General features: G+C 38.4%; 1 protein-coding gene and 1 pseudogene across 3 annotated transcripts in view; both read right to left on the bottom strand.

Moving 5' to 3' along the window:
- The window catches only part of Glis3 (GLIS family zinc finger 3), a 466,502-nt gene that overhangs the window by 389,369 nt on the left and 51,019 nt on the right, over positions 1-26,114 (bottom strand). The window lies entirely within an intron of this gene.
- LOC147825936 (melanoma-associated antigen 10-like) overlaps positions 1-26,114 on the bottom strand; it is a 136,153-nt pseudogene that overhangs the window by 72,928 nt on the left and 37,111 nt on the right. Inside the window, exon 2 of the transcript XR_015440094.1 lies at positions 1-26,114. This exon is cut by the window's left edge and continues 72,928 nt beyond it; it is cut by the window's right edge and continues 28,000 nt beyond it. The product of XR_015440094.1 is annotated as a melanoma-associated antigen 10-like (transcript).

The raw sequence follows: 26,114 nt of genomic DNA, 5'->3' as shown, positions 1-26,114 counted from the left end.
CTATTCTGCTCATGCTGGAGTAGGCAAGACTGGAAGACACTCTTTCTTCTCAGGGCCCTTTTGTGAGAGGCGATTATGCAATTCAACCATGTCCCCATGCTCTTTGTCAAGTGAGAATCAAATTTTCTGTCAGGGAATAGTATTTTCCACACTCATGTAGAGAATAATTTGAAAAACCCTGGTGGCTTGCCGTTTTTTAAAATTCTGACTCCATGTGACAAGGAACATGTCAATTTTTGCCCAAAACCCTATGTCATTCTCCAAATGCCAGGAGGTGGAACTCAGTGGGTGGCTCCTTTGCGACACCGATGTCCATCACCCTGTTGTGCCCTTCAGTGGGGGTTGGGGGTGAATCCATGGCTAGAATGCCCCCAACCTTCTGTGGTACTCTTTTCCATAACATAGAGTGTCAGAAGGCCTGAGTCCCTGACTTCTCTGACCTGGTCAATGAAATGCTACTGAGCACATTTCTCACAAATGTACGCCCATTTTTATATAAATTACCCAGGCCACTACCCAGACCAGATATGTCTTAAAACATTAAAAATACACCGTTTTAAAAGATGACATGAAAAATAAAGTTACAGAATTTCCAAGATTTTCTTCTTACACTAAGATGGATGTCCATGTTCTACTTTGAAGACAGATAAAAGTATGTGGCTCAAAGAAGTAGAAGAACTTCCAAAGAGAGTCACTGAGTTCATCGAGAATCCATACATGCCGGTTTCTAGTTGAATTTTCCTTCCTTGAAGGAAATACTCAACAGGGGCTTTTGGTATCTCCCTTCTGGGGGATTTGGAAGCACATGATGTCCCCGAGTTTGTCAGAATGCCAGATCATATTACTGACATTAGTGAGTGCATTTCAGAAATGCTAAATATCCTGCAATTCACAGAACACTCCACACCCAGAGAAACCTTCTACCCCCAAGTGTCAAAGAACCTCTATTTAGAGAAACTCTCTTAAGATTGGCTTTATTTCCCAAACACAAACTCCATTGGTGATAAGTCTGGCTTATTCTCATTGCATCTGCTGTCCTTTTCTGGTCTTATAAATCACTTTCATTTAATTTCACTTTCTCCAATGTTAATCACAATATTTGTCAAAAAGAGGCTCATGATAAGAGGCTTTGTAGGATTCCTCTCTTTTTATGTTCCTCTATGCAAGGGGTTTTTTTGGGGGGGTTTCTTTGGTACCAGGGATCAAACTTGGGTCCTTGTGCTTACGGAGCAGGTGGCGAAACCACTGAGCTAAATCCCCAGCCCCTGCCAGGGTTTCTTAATCTCTGTGCTATCAACATTTTGGGCTGGATAATACTTTGTTATGGGGAACTGTTCTGTGTATTTCAGGATACTTAGCAGCACCTCGACCTTTATTCACCCAAATCTAGTAGCATCCCCCAAGCTATGGCAATCAAAATGTTTCCAGGTGTGTTAGTTACTTTTCTCTCGTTGCTGAGACAAAATACCTGACGCTCAAAGTTAAAGGGGAAAAGACTTATTTGGCTCACAGTTTGTAGAGATTTCAGTCCGCAGTCGACTGGCTCCAAGGCAGGATGGTAGAGAAGCAACAGTTCATGGTGGCCAGAAGGTACAAAAAGCAACAAGGGGCCTTAACAATGTCTTTCTGCTCCTTTTATCTTATTCAGACTACCCGGATTAGGGCGATGCCAAACCAATCACTCACGTGTAGTGGCTTAATAATCACACGCCCTTAATCCTAGTATCATACAGTCTACACTCACCCATCTATGACTGCTCTGGGGACATCGAAACCCAAACCATAACACCAAACACCAAGTGTTGACAAAATCACCTCCAGTTGAAAACCACTGCTCTAGGTGAAGGTGGCAAAGAAGTCCGTGGTTCAGGCCTAAAGAAGACAAGACATCTCATCTCATCATCTCATCCATGTTTTCTGTCAATATCAGTTTACAGCTTGGCGACAAAGTAAGGTATATACTTTGTGGAATGTGGGGATGATGTTTTGTTCAGCTTGGTATCTCCATTGCTAGTCTAATGCCTGACACATGTCAGGTACCCTGTAAGTATTTAATGAATGAAAGAAGCCTTCTTCAGAACAGTATATACCTTAGTTAACTCAAGCCTTAATAAATCAGCTTAATTCCAGTAACAGAAGCCTTACAGTCCTTCTTGAGAAAACATCAGAAAGTACCTATTATGATAGCTTTGTAATACATAAAGGATTTGTGATGTGGGTAATCATTCCATCTATGAACAACCCAACCAGAAAGTAACCATCAGTTTATCGTGCCCCTTGTTATCAGTGAGGTTCGGCATCCAATTGCCTTTCCTATTTTGCGGTGGCCTTAGTTTATCTTAATATCCTCCTGTAATATCTGGGAAAGCATTTGAATTGCCAATCTGAAAACAGGCCTGTGCAACATGCTTTGAATTAGAATAGAATTTCAAATTTGGCCTGCTTAAATTCATATCCAGTAAGCTATTTATGACTGCTAAGCAGTGTTGTTTGTTTTTTTTTTCCTTAAGAACAAACTTTAGTGAGTTGCCCCTGGACTTTTTTTTTTTTTGGCAGGAATTTTACAATCCAGAAAACTTAAGTGTTCAGTTTAAAATAAGCAAAGCTGGGAAATGACAGAGCTTCAAATCACAAAAAGAAATACAATGCTTATCTTGCTAGTCCAAGGAAGAAGAGTGCCTACAGGCGCCCCCAGCTTCATAATCTGATGAAGTTTCGCTTGCCCAAATTAAGGTGCCCATGGTCTCACTAATAAGTACTGGTGAACCTTCCATTCTGCTGCCCTGCACTTGGAGCATCTCCCATTGTCCCTCTTCCAGGGTAAAACCTACACACCCAGGAAGCCTTTTCTAACCCTTCAAGCTCCCCACAAGCAGTCTTTGCTCAGAGTTGCTACCACATTTATAAATTTGAGAAAACCCTATCTTGCAAGATTTGGCTATGATTTCCTGTGTACTAAAACTGGTCTCCCTAATAAGCTTGAATTCCTTGACCATCTATGTCACCCATGTCCCATGAGCATTACCTTAATCCTGTCCACATAGCAAGTGCTCAATAAAAACCTATTCCATGGGCTATTCCAGATCGTGCTAAATGTACAAATCCATTCCCTGTCCTTTATGTACATTTTTACGGATTTTCTGTAATTTGTGTAATTCAAGGTCCACGTGGCTCTACTCTAACAAGACCTGCAAAGTGGAATTCTCACTGGAATGGGTACAGGCAGTGGGTTTTCCAGAAGGCTCCTAAAAGTATCTCTGAGGGGTCCTAAGTTCACTTGCAGTACAAAAAGAGACTCATCCAGGATTATCACCATCTCATCTATAGTGTACACAGCTTATTCGATAAGAACTGTATATTAACTGCCAGCACATCATCTGATAATGGTATAAAAGAGTATACACAGTCCTGGTTAAAGCTAGGCCATAAAAACAAGAGTTATTCCACATAAATTTCTGGTGGAAATCTAAAATGGTACAGCAACTTTGGAAAACAGTGGGCAATTTCTTAAACAGTTAAACATAAATCCACCCAGAAATTTAATCAGGAGAAATGAAAGCATTTATCTACTGGAAAACTTTTATGCAAATGTTCATAATTGCATTATTCATAACAGCTGACAACATAGAAACAACCCAGATGTTTACCAACTGATGAATGGATAAGCAGAATGTGGTATACCAAAACAATGGATTATTATTTGGCAAAGAATGAGATATTAATGCGTATTACAAAATGGATGAACCCTGAGGAAATTCTGCTAAGTGAAAGAACCCAGACACAAAAGATCACATATTATATGACTCTATGTGTATAAAATGCCCAGAAAGGCAAATCCTTAGAAACAGAAAGTAGATTATTGGTTGCCTAGGGCTAAATGCACAGAAGGAATCTTATTGGGGCAATAAAAATGTTCTAAAAGCGTATTACAATAATGGCTGGACAATTTAGTAAATTTACCAAAAGTCATTAGATTGTAGGCTTTAAGTGGGTGGGTAATAATGCACGTTACACCTTAATTCCCAAATTTTCAGTATAAAAATGAGTAAAACAACAAGTAAAGGACACTTATATTTATTCTTCATGGGATGACTTCCACCTCTGCCCTTCACCCACAGTTGAGTTTTTAGGGTGTCTTCCACCAGGCTACAACCATGTTGACAGTTTACATTAGAAACATACTTGTGACTGATCACATCTTGGAAACTGGGATGGATCATGGAATATATTCATTATCAAGAAAATATTCACTAAACACTCTTCATATGCCAGGCACTACGCTAGATATTTAGGATAAAGTGGGAAATGAGACACGTGGTTTTTTGCAGTACAAGAACTGAGGGTTATGCCCAGAAAAGCAAGCTAAACAATAGTGTTACATATGCTACAATACAGAGGGCACCAAGGTGGGACACCTCACCTTGACTTTGTTACCAGGAGCTCCTGAAGAGGCTAACTCTCAGTCAGGTCTAAAAAGACAAATACAGAAACAAGGAGGAAAGCAGGGGAAGGGAATAGCTTTCCCTGCAGAAGAAATTGCAGGTGCAAAGGACAAGAAGCAAGAGATATGAGACATTTGGGAATTGATGTTCATCTTTCCAGATGAGTCACAGTGTAAGAAATGAAGAGAAGTTTCAGAAAAACATAAAAGGGTCTTATTACAGGAGACCAAGAAGCAAATCAAGGATTTTAAGCTTTATCATAAGTGGTATGGGGAGGCAATGAAGTGTTCTAAGCAAGTGAATATCACTTCAAACTTGGGATTTGCTGTAGATGAATGAGGGGGATCAAAACTTGAAGCAGGAAGACTCATTAGGAGATGGTTTAAATTTGGGGCTGAGAAGAGGCATAAGATAAAACCACAAAAGCCTGCCCCCTGAGAGACATGACTTGTTCCTACATGCCATCCATCCATTCTCATTTATATCTCAGAATAAAACAGCAGGCCTCCTGTAGCTGACCAGATTAAGACACCTATTTTGACCCCTTGTTATATATACAATGGTACCTCTTTCATGAACTTAATTCTTTCCATGATCTGGTCAAAAAATTGAACTGAATCAAATTCCAGGTTAGGTTCAATACTGACCTTGCAGGGAAATTTGATTTGGTTCTCATCCAGTCTGGTTTGTGACCAAAATCATGAAAAGAATCAAGTTTGTGGACCAGGGTACCACTAGTAGCTCTAAAATGTCCCCCCAAAGCCTCACATACTCAGAGGTGAGAGTTTCAGAAGGTGACTGGATCACGAGGACTCTACCTTCATCAGTGCCTCATGCCATGGAGGAGGTTATAATGTGATAGCATTACTGGGAGGTGATGGAAACATGAGGTGGGACCCAGTTGACAAGAGTGATTCCTAAGAGCGTGACCTTGAGGACTACAACTAGTTCCTGGTCCCTTCTCTGGCCCTTCCTCTTTCTCTCTGTTTCTTGGCCATCATAAAATAGACAGCTTTATGCCTCTACACCTTTCCACCATCATGATTCTGCCTTGCCACAGGCCTAAAAGCAATAGAACTATGTGGACTGAAACTGTGAGCCAAAGAAACCTTTCCTTCTTTAAGTAGTTTGTGCCAGATATTTTGTCACAGTGACACCACACATTCCTTTTCTCCTCCAGCTATTTCCTCTGACTTAAAAACTACCTTCTTTTGTCTCCTTCAGCCTGTCTAATCCCTATGCATTCTTTGACTCATTTTGAAGAAGTCCTTCAGAAACCCATTCCTGACAATCCAGCCACATCCTAATCTAAGCTAGTCACCTCTCCTATATGCTCCCTTTGAAATGTAATTATCCTTCACACAACATCTATTATATTCTTCTCCCATTAAAGTTCCTATTTGTCAATCTGTTTTTATCACTAAACAAAGTCTATCTAATAGAACTTTCTACAATGTTGGATATGTTCTATATTTGTACTGTCTAGTATGTTAGCCACTAGCTACATGTAAGCATTTGAAATATAGCTGGCATGACTAAGAAAATGAATTTTTAATTTGATTTTAATTTAACTTATATCTAAATTTCCATAGTCACATATGGCTAGTGACTACTATATTGGATAGTCCAACACTAGGCGCTATAAACTCGGGAACTTTATCTTGTTCATCACTAAAATCCTAGTATGTAGAAGAATACAAAGCAAATAATAAGAATTGGGTAAACATTTGTTATCAAATAAACAATACACACAGGCTCTCAGTGCCAATATTTTTATTAATTCTCTCATTCTTTCAACAAACATTTATCATGCACTCACAGTGGACCCAGTATTGATCCAGACGTTAAGTACACTGCTTTTGTAGAGCTTATGCTTTAAAATGGAAGGCAGAAAATAAACATGTAAGCAAAAAGAATCTAAAAACTAACAACAACAACATAAACAATTTCAGATCGAGAGGCTTATTTAAGAAAGAAATAAAGCAAGGTAAGGAGACAGTAACAGAGGAGTGGGCGTGGCCTCAGTGACACTTCAAAGCACTAGTACCATTGGCCAGAACTTTTGCTGTCCCAGCATAGGTTGTATTTAGCACATATCAAACAAAACTCATAATGAAAGTTAATGGAACAAACTTGAACAGAAAGTCGGATAATTGCTCAGAAATAAATTCTGCTCTCTGATTATCTTGTCATAAAAGCTTTCAAGTATGCATTTTTGTGGAAAAGATGAAGCAGCAAAACTGACCCATATTCTATTTCAAAGCTATTAATGTGTCAAATGGTTAACCCCAGCAGGCAGAAAATTTCTACAAACTTTGGGGGAAATCATCTTCAGAATTGCTTAGTGTCACAACATGTGTCAGAACCAGCAGCCAATCAAAATTTCCACCTACAACAATGTGTCTTCTGTTGTGCAATTAAATTCACTCCACATCTACTGAGCATCTCCCCAAGTGCCAAGACTGTGTAGAGCCCCAGGATAGAAACCCCCTGAAGTCTGCCCTCCATGAGCTCCTACGCTAGGAATAAGAGAAGCTTCACAGAAAATACCTAAGACAACTTGGGCAGAGCTATCTGTTACTTTCCCTCTGCTCATAAAATCTCCAAAGATGCTGTATTCTTTGCTAAAACCAAAGTTATTTCATAATTTCACATCTTGAACAAAAGCAAAGTTTTCTTAGCTATTGTAGCTTCTATCACCATTGAGATTACAAATTGTGTAGCTGAAAAAAATATTAGAATATAAAGTGTATTTTGTAGGCTGGAAAAAATGGCTAGTAGGGTCAGGGATTTAGCTCAGTGGTTCTGCCACCTGCCTTGCAAGCACAAGGTTCTGAGTTCGATCCCCAGTACCAAAAAAAAAAAAAAAAAGACTAGTCAATGCCATATTACTTACATTAATCATTTGTCTAAGGGGAAATTCACCAACAGGCTGACCTGGACTTTAAAAATATTTGCCCACCTCATCTGTTTGTGAGATTTCAGTAAGAGTAAACAGGACAATGTTCTACACTTGAAAAGGCCTTTATGGTCATAAGAGTAAATATAATGGTTTTGTCCTCACAGTATTGGTTGAACTGTTCACAGAGAGCAGAGCAGAGAGATTGAAAAAAGGATAAAATTTTTGAGATCACCTCCATCCTCTTCCTTGGAGGAGATGATTTATATAAAAGCAAATTAATCTATGTGAAACCCTTCCAACTTCACCTGGGAAAGTCTCCAATGAGAACTGGCCTTGTCTAAATTTCTACATGGAGTGGTCACTGGTCGGTCATCTGTTTGCCTGTGATGGGGTGTGTGTGTGTCTCTGTGTGTATGCCTGTATGCACATATGGATGCACATACATATAAATAATAAGCACGTGTTCTATATACACTCACTTTCAGAAGCTGGAGAGAGAGCTTGCTTCTTTGTTAATGATGAATGTGAGTTCTGTGGAGGTGCAACATGGCCTAACATTTATGGTGAAGAAAAATATCTATTTGGCCTTATTACAACTCTATTAAGAAAAGATTCCTGGATTTTTCAATGCCCTGCTTTCATTTTCCAAGCGTCAAAAACCCTGGAGCTTCACAATAATGCCATTGCCTGGGTCTGTGCCATGGAATCATCTTTCTATGATTCAATTTCTATGCAATGAATGTTCCCATCATCAACTTCCATTTCCAATATCTACTTAAAACTCTAGACTCTGAAAACATGTCTACATAATTTAACCACTTCAAAATGTCCTCATAACATTGTGTTACTACAAAGTCATGTTCCAGCTTTCAGTGTTTGTCTTCTTCAACAGTATGACAATACTTGGTTGGTATTTGCCTGTCTTTAAAAGAAAGGCAAACTCAGTTGTTTCCAAAATCCTTTCAAAAATTGTTCAGCAATATAGGGACAGATATACAAGAATTTAAAAATCAAGTGGTTCTAATGAAATTCTTAATTCAAATCTAATTCTTTTCATGCTGGACTCTGTTGCTTGCTGCAATCTCTCATTGTGGCCTTCCTAGTGTTTGTGAAAATCATGTCCACATAAATTCACCACATATGCTTAGAAAAGATTTTTTTTAATGTCTTTGACTTTTCCTTCTATTTAAAAAGACAGATGCCAGGGCAGGTTTTTTTCCTTAGTTTTAAATTAATTCCATGCAGGAAGAAAATGTGGGTTGAATCAGCCAATTCACTGGACTTAGAGACCTGCAACAGTGGTTCTGAAAAAAGGCTTAAGAGAGCCAAGGTTTGGCTGCCACATATAAATTCTTGGAGATGCACACCTGGGTTCTTTGTTTTTAGTTCTAGCCCAATTTGCCAATGCTTTCCAATTCACTCAGAGTCCAATGTGGCCTAGAACTCAAGTTTCAAAACTCTCCACACTTTCCTAGTTGAGTTTATTCTTATCATAGATATAGATCTGTAAATACTCATCCTAGTTCTGACAAGTGGGGATGTGGGGGAGGGGGCTGTCACCACAAAAAGAGATGAAGATGAGGCATGTCACATGCATTACATTAAAAATCAAAACCCTTCTCCTGAATAGAAAATTGCAATCAATCTGATCTGCCCAACATCATGAGAGAATGAAGACTTCAATACATTAATGAGTGAACATTCAAAGGGGAAACAAGGCACATTAAGAGGCTCACAGCTACCAGGAGCTATGGTTCTCCGAAATGCCAGGATGAAGGGAACAAAAGACAGGGTCACATTTTCAGAGTCAACCCCAGTTTGCTCTTGTGAGCCCCTCTGTGTGCTCTCCCACTCCCACAGAACAATTAAAGAGGCTCCAGAAGTGTGGAGTAGGGCACCACAGGGACTATTTCACGCATAAGGGCAGTGAACATGAAACCTCAGCAGTCAAAGGAAATTTTGCACTTCAGAATGTGTGCCAGGAAGAACACAGAGCATGGACATAGACTCATTCACTTGGCTCAGACCCCATACCTGGCTATAGGTCACTAGCCATAAAAATATTGTAGCATTTAAAAAAGGCCCCTCGCCCCATGACAACTATCAATATGTGGTCTCTTACCCTAATAGGCAACTGACTCCTTCCAACAGGGCAACATTGGCAGAAATTTCTCAAGAACTTCAAGTATACACACTTACATACAGTATACTGTCCATGCACAGTCCATGTGTCTGAAAGTACCACCTTCCTGGAAAGGAGCCACAACATGCACTTGGTTCAAGGGCAGGCTACCTGCAGCACCCAAAGCTGCTCTTTTAGAAAATATGCGTTATCTACATATTTTATTCTGTATCTATTGTCTTGCCAAATATATAGATAGTTATGCCTTTTCTACATTGTCTTGCCAAAAAAGTCAAGTAGGCTTTAATTTACTGGTTAGAGGCCTCAGACCAGGGTCCTATAACCTGTTGTCCCTTGATAAGTAACTCTTACGCAAAGATAACTCCTAATTTTCCGGTCATTTTGAATTGGCATCTCAAATCACAAATTCAAACAAAATGAAAATAAGCAAAGGGCTTTCCCTGGAATTAAAATTGTGCAGCAGCATGAAATCATATTTAATAAAATAACCAACAGACAATAATAGATCCTTTAAAATGAAAACAAGATGAGAGTTACAAACATAAGGGACTTATTTAGTATTTGCTGTGAGATTGAAAATCTCATCATAATGGACTTTACTTTCTCCTTCTATCTCCATTAAGATGAACACAGTATCTGTTCTAGAAGAGATGGCATAATAGTATGTCCTGATCCCTATGACCAAGAGATTCATCTACCCAGTTGCTCGATTCAAAAAGCCTCATGTCCTCAATCTGTCTCCTCCCTCTACCACATCCTGATAATCAGTAAGTCTTTGATGATAATTCCCAAATTTATCTCAGACCACCTATTCCTTTCTACCTGTAACACAACCAACAGAACATTTTACAAAGATGGCAATGTTCAGTATAGGTGCTGTGTGATGTAGTAGAGACCAGCCACATGTTTCTATGGAGCACTTGAATGTGGCTCATGCAACTGAGAAAAACTGTAATGCTGATTAATTTTGAACTGAATTTGAATAGCCACATGTAGCTAGTAGCTACCACACTGGACAGTCGGGTCTAAACCGTCATCTTTCTCCTCCCAGTCTCTCACAACACTTTGCCTCCAAAACTCCATGCCCAACATACTAACCAAACTGATCTTTTAAAAATGTAAATCACAGTGTAACAGCCCAACCACAACCCACCTTAAAAACCATCCTGGCTCTACCTCCAGCACGCCACTCATAACTATCTGAAACAATCCATTCTCTATTTCTTTATTATCTTTCTCCCTCCTACGATGTGAGCCCCATGAGAGCTAAAATTGGTAATCACCAGGTCTCTATTATCTCCAACACTGCCTGGCATATAAGCAGAAACTCAAAAATAAATGCTCAATAAATACATGAATGAATTTAAAACAAATCAATCAACTGACTAGTTGATTTGTCACAATCATGTAATGGAGGTCAAGCAGCATTTCCACTAATTGCCTAGAGTTTCCGCACCTGACAAGCCAGTGAGTTGCTGTTAGACATCTTACGTTGTCCTAGATCTTACTTAATCTGACACAGAGACCTATGCTTCAGGCACACAGGCTACAAAAACAAGATTTAGGTCTTGAAATGAATGTAGCAGCTTTGGAGTACCATGTTCTAATCCACAGCTTATTAGATGACAAGTATAAAAAGACAAAGGTAACCTGAACATCCCACACCCCCAGGCCCACTGACTGCATCCACTGTAAGTCATGCTCATTTTACTTTGTATGCAATACAAATATCACCACTTTTTATATATGTCAACATACCCGAAGGGCTGAAAAGTACAATACCACCATTTTCTACACATGTCAAGATAGTAAAAGGGCTGAAATGCTCTACTAACCTCCTGAGCCCGCTAACAAATGTGAGCAAACTCAATGCTCTTATCAAACTATCATTCAAATATTTAGATGTTAGTCACTTCTCGTACATCCATTGTGAACAGGGGGATGGATAATAATCACTAGTTACTAATTTGGCCTTAGTTAAAGCAATCACTATTGTAAGCATCTGCTAATGAAATACTTTTAAAAACACACCTAGCACAGCTGAGCTGAGGGGCGGTGTGGAGTCTTGGCTGGTATAATCAGCACATGCAGCAGGCCCAAGGTGGGCAAAGCAAGGTGGAGGTCTGTCCAGCACAAATGTTGTGCCACAGAGATTGGAGCTGGGAGACAATCCACATGGTTAGGAAACTGAGAAGACACATATACCAAGAACAGCAGGAATAAGGCTCTCATTGTGAGAAAAGGAAGATACAAACAGGGAAAGGGACAAAACAAGAATAAACCTTGTGATGTTGGACTAGAATTGGAGGTACTGATGCAAACTCTTATTTTTCAACTGCTACATATAGATAGGTATATAAAGATATAATTGCTTGTGTATGTATGCTGTGTGATTGTTATTTTTTAATATTTCTTAGATCTCCCTGCTGAAAGAACCAAAAAACAGTGATACCTCAGTAGCAATAAGCACACCTACCTCTCAGATCTCGGTTTCTAAATACCACTTACTGTCCACCAAAAGGAGCTGATTCCAGTCCTGGACTCCAGGACTAGGGCAAGAAAGCAGTGGATGAGCCCAGAACATCTTGTTTTGCCTAAAAAGTAAGGAATTACACAAAGAATGACACGGACATTTCAAATGGATCCAAGAGGCAGCTTGAAAGGCCTCCCACTGACCAAATGTAAGACATCTTGAGTATCAAAATATATGTGATAATAGTGAAAAACAAATTAAAACTCATATATTATATAAATAAAAATATGATTTCTTTAAATTATGAAGTTAGAAAATAATCACGGTAACTAAAGGCAGACGGTAAAGTTTAATGAGGAATAGGCTATTTTTAAAATCTCAAAAAAGCTCCAAGTCAAAAACTTATTACTCACTTATAAATCATGGATATAAAATATTTATTAATTAACTCAACAGTGGAGAAACTTGGCACACACTATCTTGACTAAGGAATAGAAGTTCTCATTGGTTTCGCCGCCTGCTGCGCAAGCGCAAGGACCCAAGTTCGATCCCTGGGACCAAAAAAAAAAAAAGAAGTTCTCATCACCAGTAATAGACAAATCAACACCTCCTCATTTGGTACACTGTGAACGTACATTATATCTTGAGATATCTATCACAATGAGGCAACATCCACAAAGTAAGTAGTACTCTTCAAAAATGCTAAGTCAATACGGCAGAAAAAAAAACCACTCAGAAACTATTCCTGATTAAAGAAGATTAAAAGGATGTGACCCTGGGTTGGATCCTAAAGCAGAAAGAAAAAGGATTTTATTTTTTCTTTTCTAGGAAATTTGCACTGAGGTATTTCAAAGTGGTAGGACAACATGTCTACAGCTTAGCCTTAGATAATCAGGAAAACAATATGTAGGTCAAAATGCTTAACATTTTGAAAAGCAAAGAGTGAGAATGATAAGATAAAATCAAAGAAAATGTTAAAATCCAGAGCAACTGGGTTCAAGATATATGGGAATTCTTTGTATTATTTTTACACTTTTCCTGTACTTTTAAAGTTATTTTAAAATGAAAAAGGTAACAAAAAATACATAGGTAACAAATGACAGCGGAAAACAAAGTTACATTTTATTTGGCAGTTTCTTGGAATCCCTATGCATGTGCAAAACACATGTACAATGTACAGTACAAGGTCCATGAATTAGTTGGAAAATATTTTTCCCCATCCTCTGTATATGAATATGAATATAAAAATAAATTAGCAAGGTAAAAGGCTTTAAATTTCTCTAGATTCGATTCAGGCATCTGAACTGATTTTTTTTCCCTATGACCCACCTTTGATATCAAAGAATGTCTGACGAAAGAACTACCAGTACACAGACTGGAAAACTACTTGCCTTCAGCTAAATTATACTAGTAAGAGAAAGACGCAGAGTTAACACATGGAAATACCACAGGTAGGAAGGGTTGAGGAAAGAACTGTGTGTATCTCCAATGAAAGGAAGAAGAGGCTCAGGCACGTGATGACAGGAATAAGAATCTAAAAAGGCAGCATCTTCAGTCGTTACACAGAAGACCCTGGGCTGGGAACTGCCTGAGACCTCATGAAAGGGACCCCAGAGGTCACCAAGGCAAATTTCCCCACAGACGGTGGGGGAACTGATACCTAGGGCTGTGCCACAGTTTGCCTCTAGTTTATGACGAGAACCCAGAGCCACAGTATCTCCATCTCCCATTTAAAACAGTTCTGTTAGGACACAGATAATTCATCCGTATAGCAAGTGCAAGACATTTCCTATCCTTTATAGGCTCCATCCTATATATGGCTAAGTGAAGCATATCTGGACCCTAGGCCAGCTGCCTGTGGAGAGATCCAGAAAGAGAAAGAGGAAAAAGCTACTTTGGCTCTTGGGAAAAGAGTTGGAGCATTGCCACTGGCACCAAAGGAACCTCCAGATGTCTCTGTTGTCATCATTTGGCTGCCAATGCCAGTTCAGGCACCTCTCCCTCCCTCCCTTTTTTCCACCAAGAGTCAGTGAGATGCTATGTGTGACATCCCTTCGCAAGCACTAAGCCCTGTGCAGACACACGTCATTGTGGACTCTAACCCCTCGACAAGCACTGCTGCAAAGTATACCCTCCTTCTGCTTTTCCTGAGCAACCCCAAACAAAATGCCACCTAGCTTATTCCCACTACTCGCTTAACGAAAAGACAACTTTTCTCTGCATCAGGTTTCTCATGACTCAGTGCTTCCAGAAAGCCCTGCACTGACTCACCCTAGGACCTGGAAAATGGATAGGCATAAATGAGACGCTTACAATGGGCCCATCATTTCCTCTTATGTTTACCTGGCCATTTGTTTTGTGAATCACCTAACACTCATTACCTACAACAAACATAAACAGACTCAGCCAAAAAACTGCCTAACCCCTTAGTACTCGAGCTTGCCAAAAAGGCCAAAGAACAGTGCTACTTTAAAAGAAATAAAAGCATCTCCCAAACCAGGTCTGAGCAGTATCAAGTCCAGGCAAATGAGTTATTCTTTAACTGTGAAGTAGCGATTTGAGTTTAAAATGTGGAGTATGTTTTATATCTCAAAAATTGGATTAGCAAGTGCATATGTTTGAGATAAAAACCATCAAATTCATTTGGCTGTCGGTAAGATTAAAAAGAGGCAATGTTACATTTCTCAAGCCAACGTGTTCATTCACAAGGCTGTAGTGAGCGGGAAGAGGGGTGATGGTTATCTTCTGCTGTTTATCTCAGCTCCCTTTGGGTTTACTCCTTTAACTAATGCTTCCTAGGGAATTGGAGGGGTGAGCCGCACTCCTTTTTAGGTAGGCTGGGATCTTTCCTACAAAGAGAAAGTTCACTTTTTGAATACTTGTTATCTTCCACACCTACACTTCAAATGTGGAACCCTTTCTGTATTTATGCAGTTCCTTTGAGATAGTCTGGCTCTAACTGTTAATTTTACAAATTAGAAAGCAGACAGCTGGAAAAGGAATTTCATATCCACACTGCCTCCTGTGCCCCTCAATCCCAGCACACCCCCTACACCGCCCCAAGCTGGAGTGAGGAGCCTCAAGGCTTCATCTCCCACGAAGTCCCTTTGGGAAAGTTATTTAACCTGGTAAATGAGATGGATGCTGACTCCTCACGGTTGCCACTTCTAATACGCACATTCCGTGATCCACAACCTCCAGGTTGAAAATCTACATGTGTGCTTCCTTCAGAGACATAGCCAAATACTTTACCAAGAGTCAAGTTCCTCTAATTCCTCTCATGTCCACTGCCTGGCATTTTAGAAGACTCACCTTTATTTTCTCTAGCACTTGGGCCACTAGTTTATTCTCCATGTTGCTCTAAATTCCCTGATGACAAAAGCTTATTATCATCAGCTTCTAAAATGCTATAGGAACCCCCTGAACTGCTGCTACTCATATCAAGAAGTCACTGGCCATAAATGTGAGCAAACAACTTTGCTACAGACACCAATTTACAATTCCTATAGTCATCTACCCAATATTTTAAAATTCTATCTATATCTCAAAATTAATTGGTTTTTAATCTTTGCTTAAATATTGATTTTTTTTTCAACATTTTCTCATCATGAGTGTTCAGGATACTTTATGAGGAGAAACAGTCTAGGTAGTATAAATGTTGGAAATTAAGCATATGGAAATTTCTCTGTAAAATTTCAGATCCAATTTTGTAGGCTTATAAAGACAGCTTCTACAGTGAAAACAAAACAAACAAACAAAAAACAATATGAGACAATGCCATCAAATTCAATAGCTTTGTACTTTGCAGCAAATAGTCAGAAGGGGCTAAAACACAGTGCACTGTTAAACTTACAAATAGAAACATGCACAAAGTACCAAATGGTATTAACACTGACACCATGAAAGTTCTCAGGATCACAAAGAACTGGCTAAGAGCAAAGTATTTTCCCTTAGATCCATAAATCCCGCAGGTAACCCTGAGCTTTAACTCAACTCCTGTACATCTCAGTTCTCTCATCTGTGAAACAAGGGACCAAGATGATCTTAAATTACCTCTAATTCTAATGTGGTTTTCAGCATGATTATAACAAAATAAATAACAGTTTGTAAAGAGTGAATTTTTCAATAATTTTTCATCTAGCAATCACAATGAGAACAGCCAGTCTCAAAAAATGTAAGTCTGTCTACCACCAAGATGTTTTGTAGGATGCTTTGTCCTCTTGACAAGGACTCCCTGGGAAAATCATCACTGTATCTCATCACTACGAACAGAACTGTTTCACTGTTTAACCTTATGGGTACCATGATTCACACAGCTGATAATGTTTCCCTCCTTATTCTGGGTGCAGGAGAACTCAGAGGCAAACCTCTGACTCATCTTTAATAAATGGAACAGGGCCTCACTGAGACACATTTGGGATCCTAGCTTCACCTTTTAGTTCATCTCATTTTCCCTTCTCCTGTTGCCTTACCTGTATATCATCTTCTGCTATCATTTATAGTCTTTTGTTGTTGTTTTTTGTTTTGTTTTGTTTTTTGAGGCAGGGTCTCATTATGTAGCCCAGATTGGCCTCAAACTCACAGCAATCCTCCTGCCTCAGCCTCCCGAGTGCTAGGATTACAGGTGTGCACCACCACACCCAGCTTTTCTTTTTCTTTTTTTTTTTTGTACCAGGGATCAAAACTCAGGACCTTATACTTTCAAAGCAAGTGCTATTCCACTGAGCTAAATCCCCAGCCCAAATTTTATTTGTTTATTTTTTTCCTGGTACAAGAGATGGAACTCAGGACCTTGTGCTTTTCAGACAGGCGTGGTGCCACTGTTCTACATCCCCAGCCCCTGGCATTTCTATTTTTAAAAGCTACTTTTAACCTTTTTTGAAACAAAAGTGGTATTTCAAGCTACTTCATTTACTGACATTAATGTCAAACAGCAAAATAGTGACTTGCATTTTTCAACACTATCACAAGAATCCAAACACCCATAATAATGCCAAGACTTAGATAAAAATTGTCACTTTCGAGTTTCATTACTACAATATTTTTAAACTCTTAACAGTCACACAGATCTTCGTAGTATTTTTCTAGTGGGTTTCACACTTGCGACTCATTAGATTTTCTCAAGAATCATAAGAGATGGTTACAGCAGCTATAGTTATGATTGTCCTCCTTTGTACATATGAGGAAAACAAGGCTCAGACATGTTAAGCACTTGGTCCTCTACACAAAGTAAGTTAATAAGACAAGGTCAGTCTTTTCCCCCTCTTTAACTCCGGCATTTTCCCCTTAACTACAAAAGGTTTTCTCTCAAATTCCTTACTCTGAAATTTTGGCCTAGGATCTATGACTCAAATGTTTTATTCAGTTGATTTTCTAAGTAGTATCAAGCTAGTAGTCAAAATCACATCAACGACTATTTGGCAATGGAACCTCTACATAGTGAGAACTGGACAGCCAAGACTCTGGAAAATTTCTCAAACATTAGAAAATGCATGAGTAATGTACTTCTTCCACTGGAATTCAGTGATGGCATTAAGAAAACTCATTCCTGCAACCCAACAAGGAACATAAATACTTTAATGTGGTCTGCTGAAATAGTTACACAAAGTAAAACTGACTCTTGAGTCACTAGGACTAGTGACTTGAGTCACTTAGTAGTAGAAGATGAAATGTACAAAAGGCAAGCTAAAGAGAAGATCTAACTAACTGCTGCTTCATCATGAGCTCACCGTACTTCAACCACATCCAAAGGAAGGAGGCATGAAGTTCAAATGATATTAATTTCCAAGTCAGCGACATTGCTAATGTGTGAGAGGGTGAAATGTTGGCAACTTGAACTCTTGAGACCTTGAATAAACTAGAGTCTATTCATTCTACGAGTCATGACTCTGGAAAGTAAAGCGAAGACTACATATGTGATTTCTGAGTTTTAATTTCTTCAGAGAAAATGAAGGTCAAAGCAACCCACAAATTTTCTAACTCATCAATCTAGGTAAGAACACTTATTAGCTCCATCTACCTGAAATATTGTGTTTTTAACATTGTCTGTGATTTTCCAATATATAATGTATGGGAGTTGGTTCTGTTCCAGCACACTGAAATCATCCAGGAATTTGACTATTTTCCTTTAATCAGTTTCAAACATTTACTGGTTTGAATTACTAGTTCCCACCCATGAGATAAAAATATTCGTAAAAATATCTTTTCTCAACAAATTATGGAATTGATATTCAAGTTAATTCTGCTTTCCCACATCCTGACAATAAGAATGGAAGTAAGTTGGTTTTTTACTTGATTCTTATTTTTTTTCACTTACATATAGCCCACATTCTTCCTACCTAATCTAAAAAATTTCATTAAGACAGGCCTATACATGTATTTTAAACAATTTTATATCTTGTGTTTAGCACATACTTATTAGAATAGATGTATGTTATTAAAGAAGAAATTGCCAACAGAGATCTTATAAAAGTCAAACAGGGCAATATTAGCTCTTTGCCTAGAAAAGGTTAAAGGGTGCTCTGGCTGGGCTGGACCTCTATCTCACAGAAACAACCTGTCTAGGCATAACGGAGAGTAAGATAGTAAGAAAGAGCCAAGTTGGGTCTGAGATAAGAAAACTGTATGGCATTTTGCTTCTTATGGAAGTAGAACTCTATAGCACTGCTTCAAAGTTCAGAGATAGCAAGGTACAAGGAGAAGATCCAAATCTGGCTACTTCTTATCTGTGTGATCTTAAGCAACTTAACTCTCCTGAATCTTGGTTTCCTCCATCACAAAATAGGGTAGAAGTCACAGGATTTACCACAGAGTTGTGGAAGAGAACCAAAAAGACAATAAATATAAAGTGTCTTGCTTATTTATACTGGGACCTCAGGAAGCAATGACTATTATTGCTAATTAGTTTAAAATAAATTCCTAGAAAAATCAAGCCATACAGTTTTAAAGGAATCAGTTATTTCTCCATAAGAGGTACAAAATTGATCTGTACCATATACAGATGAAATCCAGTGAGATCAAGAATTAGGAACATCCTTGGAAGTTAAAAACTAAAGTCCCATAAGCAGGCAGTAAGTCGGTATGGGAAGAACCCTGCGGAAGGATGCCAAAGGATGGCACAGCAGGTCTGTCCCCCAGCAGGTCGGATGGGGAGTGTGCAAAAGGAGGCCCTGGAGTTAGCTCTTTCGGGCAGCTAGCAAGCTCATCAAGCACTCTGCTATTTTCTCTTCCTCTCCATAGTATTTGAGACTGATGATCTTCCCTGGTCTCAGAGAATCAGGACAGAATATGCCAGACTCCCAAAGATGGCTCTGAGTCATGTTATGTTATCATTTTGTAAAAATAAGTTAGGCCTACATAGTGATGGTTTTGAATGCAAAAATTACAAAAAGCCATTGAAATATTGAAGCAAAAGAGGCAGCAACTCCAAGGCAAGATCAACGTCTTTAATGTGGAGACTTGTCCTAACACAATGTCAAAATAGGATCAGTCAGAAGCTTTGGACACAAAAAATACTCATAATTCTGAATGTGCACTTGGGTAATTCTGTATGACTTTCTTACTACTGACTAGAAGAGTAACTTAAATACCCGAAGAAGCCAATAACTTTAAGAGTCAAGTACTGATTTACAGAACACAAAGGAAGATTTGAAAAATCCATGAATTTGTAAGGGGTTGGCATAAAGGTACACAGTAGTCCTACCTGGGACTTCTATAAGATCAAAAGGTTCTATGAAGACAAAAATCTTCAAGTATCAGCATGGGATGAAAGCAAAGCATAGTGCCAGATGAAAGCCGAGACACATGGTCCTTTTAGGCAGGAAAGCAAAGGGAGAAACAATGCCAATTCAATTAAAAATCCACACTGTTCAGGGCCACAGAATCTACCTTCACTTCCTAATTTCCAGGATCTGTTCATGGACCCAGAATGCATGCACAGGGACAGTGATATCAGATGTTTGCACTGAAATCTATTTGGGATCACATAGATCTTTGGGGATCTGTATATGTTTAACTTACAAAAACTTGCTGAGGACCACATTAACAATCTTCCATCCTCAATCCAGGAGAATTATCTCTCCATACTTAACAGGAACAGGAGTAGCCAGGATAATCATCTACTTCTAAGGCCATCAAAACCTTTTATTTCCAGAGAACAGAAATAAAGGAAATTATTTGGAAAAACAAATTAGAAACTGGTGGGGAGAATTTTACAGTGGCAATACAAAGAAAAGAAGAGAACTGCTCTCTGGAGACTAATGATGAATTTAGTTTTAAAATGCTGAGTTTTAAAGGTTGATCGATGTCTGGGCACAAGTGATAGAGGGTATGGGGACGCGGTGAGACAGAGATGGAGAATTGTCAATTCAAATCTGATAGGTTAGGTCCCAGAGTACCCAGCTCCTCAGCACAATAATAAATGCACTGATGTGCAGTCAAAGCCAAATTTCCACCAAGATAAATCTCAAAAGATAAAACTGCCAAGATAAATTTCATATATATGTTCATATACACATACATGTATGTGTGTGTCTATGTCTATCTATCTATCTATCTATCTATCTATATATATATATTAAATCATACTCGTAATTAGTAATGTGCTAACTAAATGTTTGGTCCCACTAGATGACTGCTATAAATACAGGCTGGGCGAGGAAAAGAGACACAGCATCGTGTTACAGGTACCTGTCTACAAAGAGCTTCTTAATCCTCTCTGAATGTATGCATGCATGGGCAAGCCCCCAGGCTCTCAGGTAAACACATCTTTGCTCTTAATAATCTGTGAACACAACGATATGAAATGAAAAACGATCAAAATGATGATGCTTTCCATCTCTATACAGCTCCAATACAGAAATTGCTGGTGCCACCTATTGTTGAAAACACAGAACTGAAGGGCCGGTTTCTGAGCTAACTTCCACAGTGAAACTGCTCTGTTACCTTCCTGCATGTAAAGTTTCAAAATCCACCCACTAGGAGAGCCACATAAACAGAGTTCAGTCTACTCTAAAATGCAACAAACATGTCATGGACATTTTCAGTTACTATGTGATAGTTTGCTGAGTACAAGAATCTTATAGTAGTTAAACTATTTTAATGTAAAAGAATCACAAGGCAGTTTCATATGGACTGGTAGAGAACAAACTCTAAAATAAACAGGTACTAAAAGACACAGTTTCAGAATGTGTATTGATATATGACCATTTATGAAACAGGGGACATATAAGGATGCACTTACAAAGATGAGGATAAGATCTTAAAAGGCCTTCACCACACTTGCTTTTACTCTGTGTAAAAATTTCACCATATACACATATTTAAGGATAATTTAAAAGGAATAATAGTTTGTAATACAATAGTTGATATTAAACTACTACACAGAGGTACCTTGGTGTTTTTCATTAATTGGTTCTGAGAGGCATTTTGGCTGGAAAGAGTAATGAGTCACGAGGCAACTGACATGGGCAAGTTCTAGCTTGTATGTGGTGCGCCAAACAAATGAAAAGTAACAGAACAAAATTTTCACATTAGAATTCATCGAGTATCAAATTAGACAAGTTTCAGAGCAGCCAAATACCAAGGTTTAGCAAAATAAAGAAGGTCAAGATACCTAACTTTCATTGGTTATCATAAATGTTAAGATATCTAACTTTTGTTGGTTATCTCGATCAACAACCAGATTTCAGGATCAGAGGAGAAGACCACAGGAAGGATCGGAGCATGATGGTGGGTCTTTGACAGGGTTTAAAGGAGGACTGAAGCAGCTTTCTCAGCACAAAGCTACATTTAAATTTCTTAAGGCACATTTAAAAGTGTCCTGAAGCATGGATATTCCTTGCCTTTCTAGATTTATTAAGACATAAAAAAGATAAATAAAGTATTTCCAGTTTTATTAACATTTGCTTTTCTAAAAAGCTTTAATAGAAAGTTTTTATAACACTATTACTTCATATTTTAAAAAAATAAGGAAGGAGACCATAACTCATGATTTCTCAGCTACTTCATAACAATATATATGGAAGTTAAGTAGACGCTTATACTTGAGTACATATATCAAATGTCACATCTCCTGAAGACTGATTCACAAGAATAATTTCTGTAAACTTACTTATTTCTTAATATTATTCTCCTGAACTTGAGATAACACTGACATTTACACTGAAGGTGGACCTCTGAAATTTATTCTGAATATTACCCAATCACTCTAATACCAGGAAGAAACTAAATCCTTTAATTTCTGAAGCAATTCTGCAAGAGAAAGAAGGAAGACAAGCAGACAGCACTAGCTCAGCATTCCTGAGTAAAGAACCAGAAGTCAGCCCTATAAGTCCAAACTGAATAACCATCTCTCTGACCTGAACATATTTTAACATTTTAAAATTTTAATTAAAAAAAGAAAACCAACAGGTAGTATCAGTTTTAAAGGCAAGATGAATCTCCAATGGACAGAAAAGAAACAGAAATACAGAAAGTGGGACTGAAGGTAAAGTCCAAGACTCTCAAGCCAAAAGCAGACAGAAGGAGCAGAAAACTAGTCTTCTAAAGGGTACACAAAACCAAATTGCCACATGCTAGATAAGTATTTAGTTCAACTTTGTAGTTAAAGTCAAAGACCAAGGTAGATTACCCTTCCTCCTCTGCAAATACCCAAATTCCTACACATCTGTAAAAGAAGCTGTACAAAATAATGCCAGTCCAACTGTCTAAGTCTCCAGGTTGATCAGCAACTACAACTATGGGCTTAGAGAAAGAGGAAAGAACCCTTCAAAGAGGAACCAAATCAGGTTCCCCGCTTGCTTCAGGATTTTGTGTTAGTCTCCAAGCCATCTCAGAGCAAGGAAACATTAAGCACCATTATGATACTTAATTATCTACTAGGCCAGTGGAACTAGGTAAAAGCAATTGTAAAACCACAAAAGTATTGGTCAAGAAGGGAGACTGAGAGAAAGAAACAATACAGAAAAGCAAGAATTCCTCCCATTCAAAATGAGCCCACAAACTAAAATTCCAAAACAAATGAAAGAATTGAATTCTAAGAAAGTCAAATCAACCATCAAGTTAAGAATTCAGCCCAAATGAAATTAATTTCATAGAATAGTCAGACAAAAACTTTTAAACATGTTTAGGATGATTAATGAAATTCATGAATAAAGAACCAACCATTATAAAGAAGTATGAATCTGTGAGAATAAAAAGCAAAGTAAGTACAGGTAGATATTAAAAAGAAACAAAAATTTTGGAACATAACAGTATAATAAACTGAACTAGAAAATTTCAAAAAATGGATTATAATCTGGGGCTGGGGATTTAGCTCAGTGGTTCCACCGCCTGCCTCGCAAGAGCAAGGACCTGAGTTCGATCCCCAGTACCAAAAAAAGTATTATAATCTGTATTTGACACATTAAAAAAGAAATTAAGAAGATTATGCTACTTTACTTAAAAGAAAACAAGGGCCAGGGATGTAGCTCAGCCGTGCCACACCTGCCTGGCAATCACAAGGTCCTGAGTTTGATCCCCAGTACCAGAAGGAAAAAAAAAAAAAAAAACACTTAAAAGGAAACAGGAAATACTTTTCTTTAAACTTGTTTCAATTAAGAGACTTAGATGATATATTGACAGGCTGCAATATCTATCAAATAATAATTTCAAGAGAAAAAAGAATGGAAGAAACTAGAAAGGTAGAATATTTGGAGAGATCTACCAGAATAGGAGAAACAAAAGTTCTTGGATTAAAAGCATGCCTGGGAGGGGCCGGGTATTTAGCTCAGTGGTTTTGCCACCTGCTGCGCAAGTGCAAGGACCCGAGTTCAATCCCTGATACCCAAAAAAAAAAGCATGCCTGGGATACATAAAGATAGCATTCATGTCAAATACACTGTCATGGAACAGAAAAACATGCAAAGAAAGTAAAACTCTCAGAGAAACTGCAGCTACATGGTTAGTAAACTTCTTAAAAGCAAAAAGTCAATGCCAACAAGAATAAAATCTTCAGTGTAGGGGTGGGGGGCCAAGGAAAGAAGGGAAAGGAAAAATTATGAGAAAAGAAAAATATGGAAACGAAATCTATGTAAATAGGGAAGGGTGGAGGGGCTGAAGGGCACACAGGTAATGGGGAAATAAATAAGAACCAAGATACATCATGTACAGGCACAAGCACCCAATGATAAATGTAAACATACTGTATACCTAAAATGTACCAATAAAAGAATTTTTTTAAAAAAGAATAAAATCTTCATAAATGCTGAGGAAAACAGACATCAATCAAGAATTTTATCCCTGACTGAAGTATCATTCAATCATTAAGGCAATGCTGTATAAGGGTATTTCCAGACATTCAAATCAAAGCCTAATACTCACAGACCACACAGGGAACATAAAGGATGTAGTTCAAGTGGGCCTATGAAAAAGCCTGGGACAGAGGGGGCCAAGGCCCTCTGGTTGTCACAGTGTTCCTGTTAAAGTCCTTCTTTCTGTTCTACAGTAGGGAACTCCCACAAATAATACTTGTTCTCAGTTACCAAAAGCCAAGAGAAAAAAATTGTCATTTTTAAAATAAGGTTTGTATAAATTTACGTAGCTCATTGTCTTACAACTCAAAGCATTATATTAACAAATGAAGGGTCAGGGATTTAGCTCAGTGGTTCCCCTTGCCTGCCTTGCAAGCCCAAGGTCCCAAGTTTGATCCCCGGTACCAAAAAAAAAGAAAAGAAAAAAGAAAGAAACACAGGAGCCAACCTTTAGCACTACACTTCCTTAAGTTCTTATTCTCACTGCCATTTACTTACTGTGTGACTTTGAGCAATGTGATCACTGCTCTGAATGTCCTTATTTTATTTCAAACACAGATTATATGTCAGTACTTTATTTGGAAGTTACTATTCAAAAAATTTTCTAAACTTTATACAAAGACTAACAACAGACAGATTACTACAAAACAATAGCTACATGCTTCTCGGAGTAGTCATATTAAAGATAAAGAAATTGGGGGAGCTTTGTAAAAAGGCATCTAAAATTAGGAAATTACCCACATTAATCCTATTTTTCTATTTTTCCTCCTAAAGTTTCCATTAAACAAATCATGTTTAACTATTCAGCGTTAAGAAGTAAATAAATGTTAGGTCAGGAAAGTGTGGTGGCACACATCAGTAATTGTAGCACTCTGGAAGGCTGAGGCAGGAGAGCTGTGAGTTTAAGTCCAGCGTGGGCAACTTACTGACTTAGCAAAACTCTATCTCAAAATTTAAAAAGTGAAAAAATGGCTGGGGATGTAGCTAGTTTGATTTGATTTTCAGTCACACACACACACACACACACACACACACACACACACACAGACCCAGGTAGGCAACTTCAGCCATCCCAAACAGGAGACTGTTAAGCATGGAATACTTTGGGTGGAAAGAGGGGGTGCAAAATATTTTTGTATGTGGGTCAGTTTCTTTTCTATTTTAGAATAGCATGAACTACTGCACTCCCAGGACTTCCACTACCACCACATGACAGTAAAGTCTGTATTAACAAGGAGGAAAAGTTCCATTGACCAATTACATAATTTTGGTACCACTTATATACCTAAACAGATGCTTCCTTTTTCAATGAAAAGAATTCCCTTACTGTCTTCAATCTTTGAACATGGCAGAGAAGGTGATTCCCTGGTGCTCTTATAGTTCACTGCTGCTCCTCTTGTGACAGTCTCCATCCGAGTTTCCAAAAGTCACAGGCAGCCAGTGTCACTATGGACCAATCTAGGCATCAGCCAGGGCCCCTCCTAAAAGGCCTGTACTTTATACTGACCCCTCTTGGGCCTGTTTAGGTTCTCTTCAAGGCTATCCATCCTGAGGAGTCCAAATCTTCCTTCAATCCCTACAACCTTAGCTCAGGGATGCTGTTCAAGGACAGTGAAATCTGCAGGGCTCAGGGGATGCTCCCAAGGGTATTTTAAAAGCTTCTGGTGAATATTTATTTAAACATTTAAAAGATGTGGTGTCACTATTGTGGTTCAGCTAATCAAATCCTCATACCTCTGCTTTCAAACTGAAAGGCCTTCGACTAAAGTCACTATACCTAAACCACTTGCTATAAACCATTTAACCAACGATTAGTATGTTAGGTCTTTTACATCACCCCTGCTCCTCAATAATTAGGGGTGAG

Source organism: Heterocephalus glaber, unplaced genomic scaffold, assembly GCF_053883595.1.
Source record: "Heterocephalus glaber isolate CG9 unplaced genomic scaffold, H.glaber_assembly_v1.0 deba00001481, whole genome shotgun sequence".
Classification (NCBI taxonomy): domain Eukaryota; kingdom Metazoa; phylum Chordata; class Mammalia; order Rodentia; family Bathyergidae; genus Heterocephalus; species Heterocephalus glaber.
The sequence above is the reverse complement of the archived record's forward strand: the minus strand, read 5'-3'. Positions and strand labels throughout refer to the sequence as shown.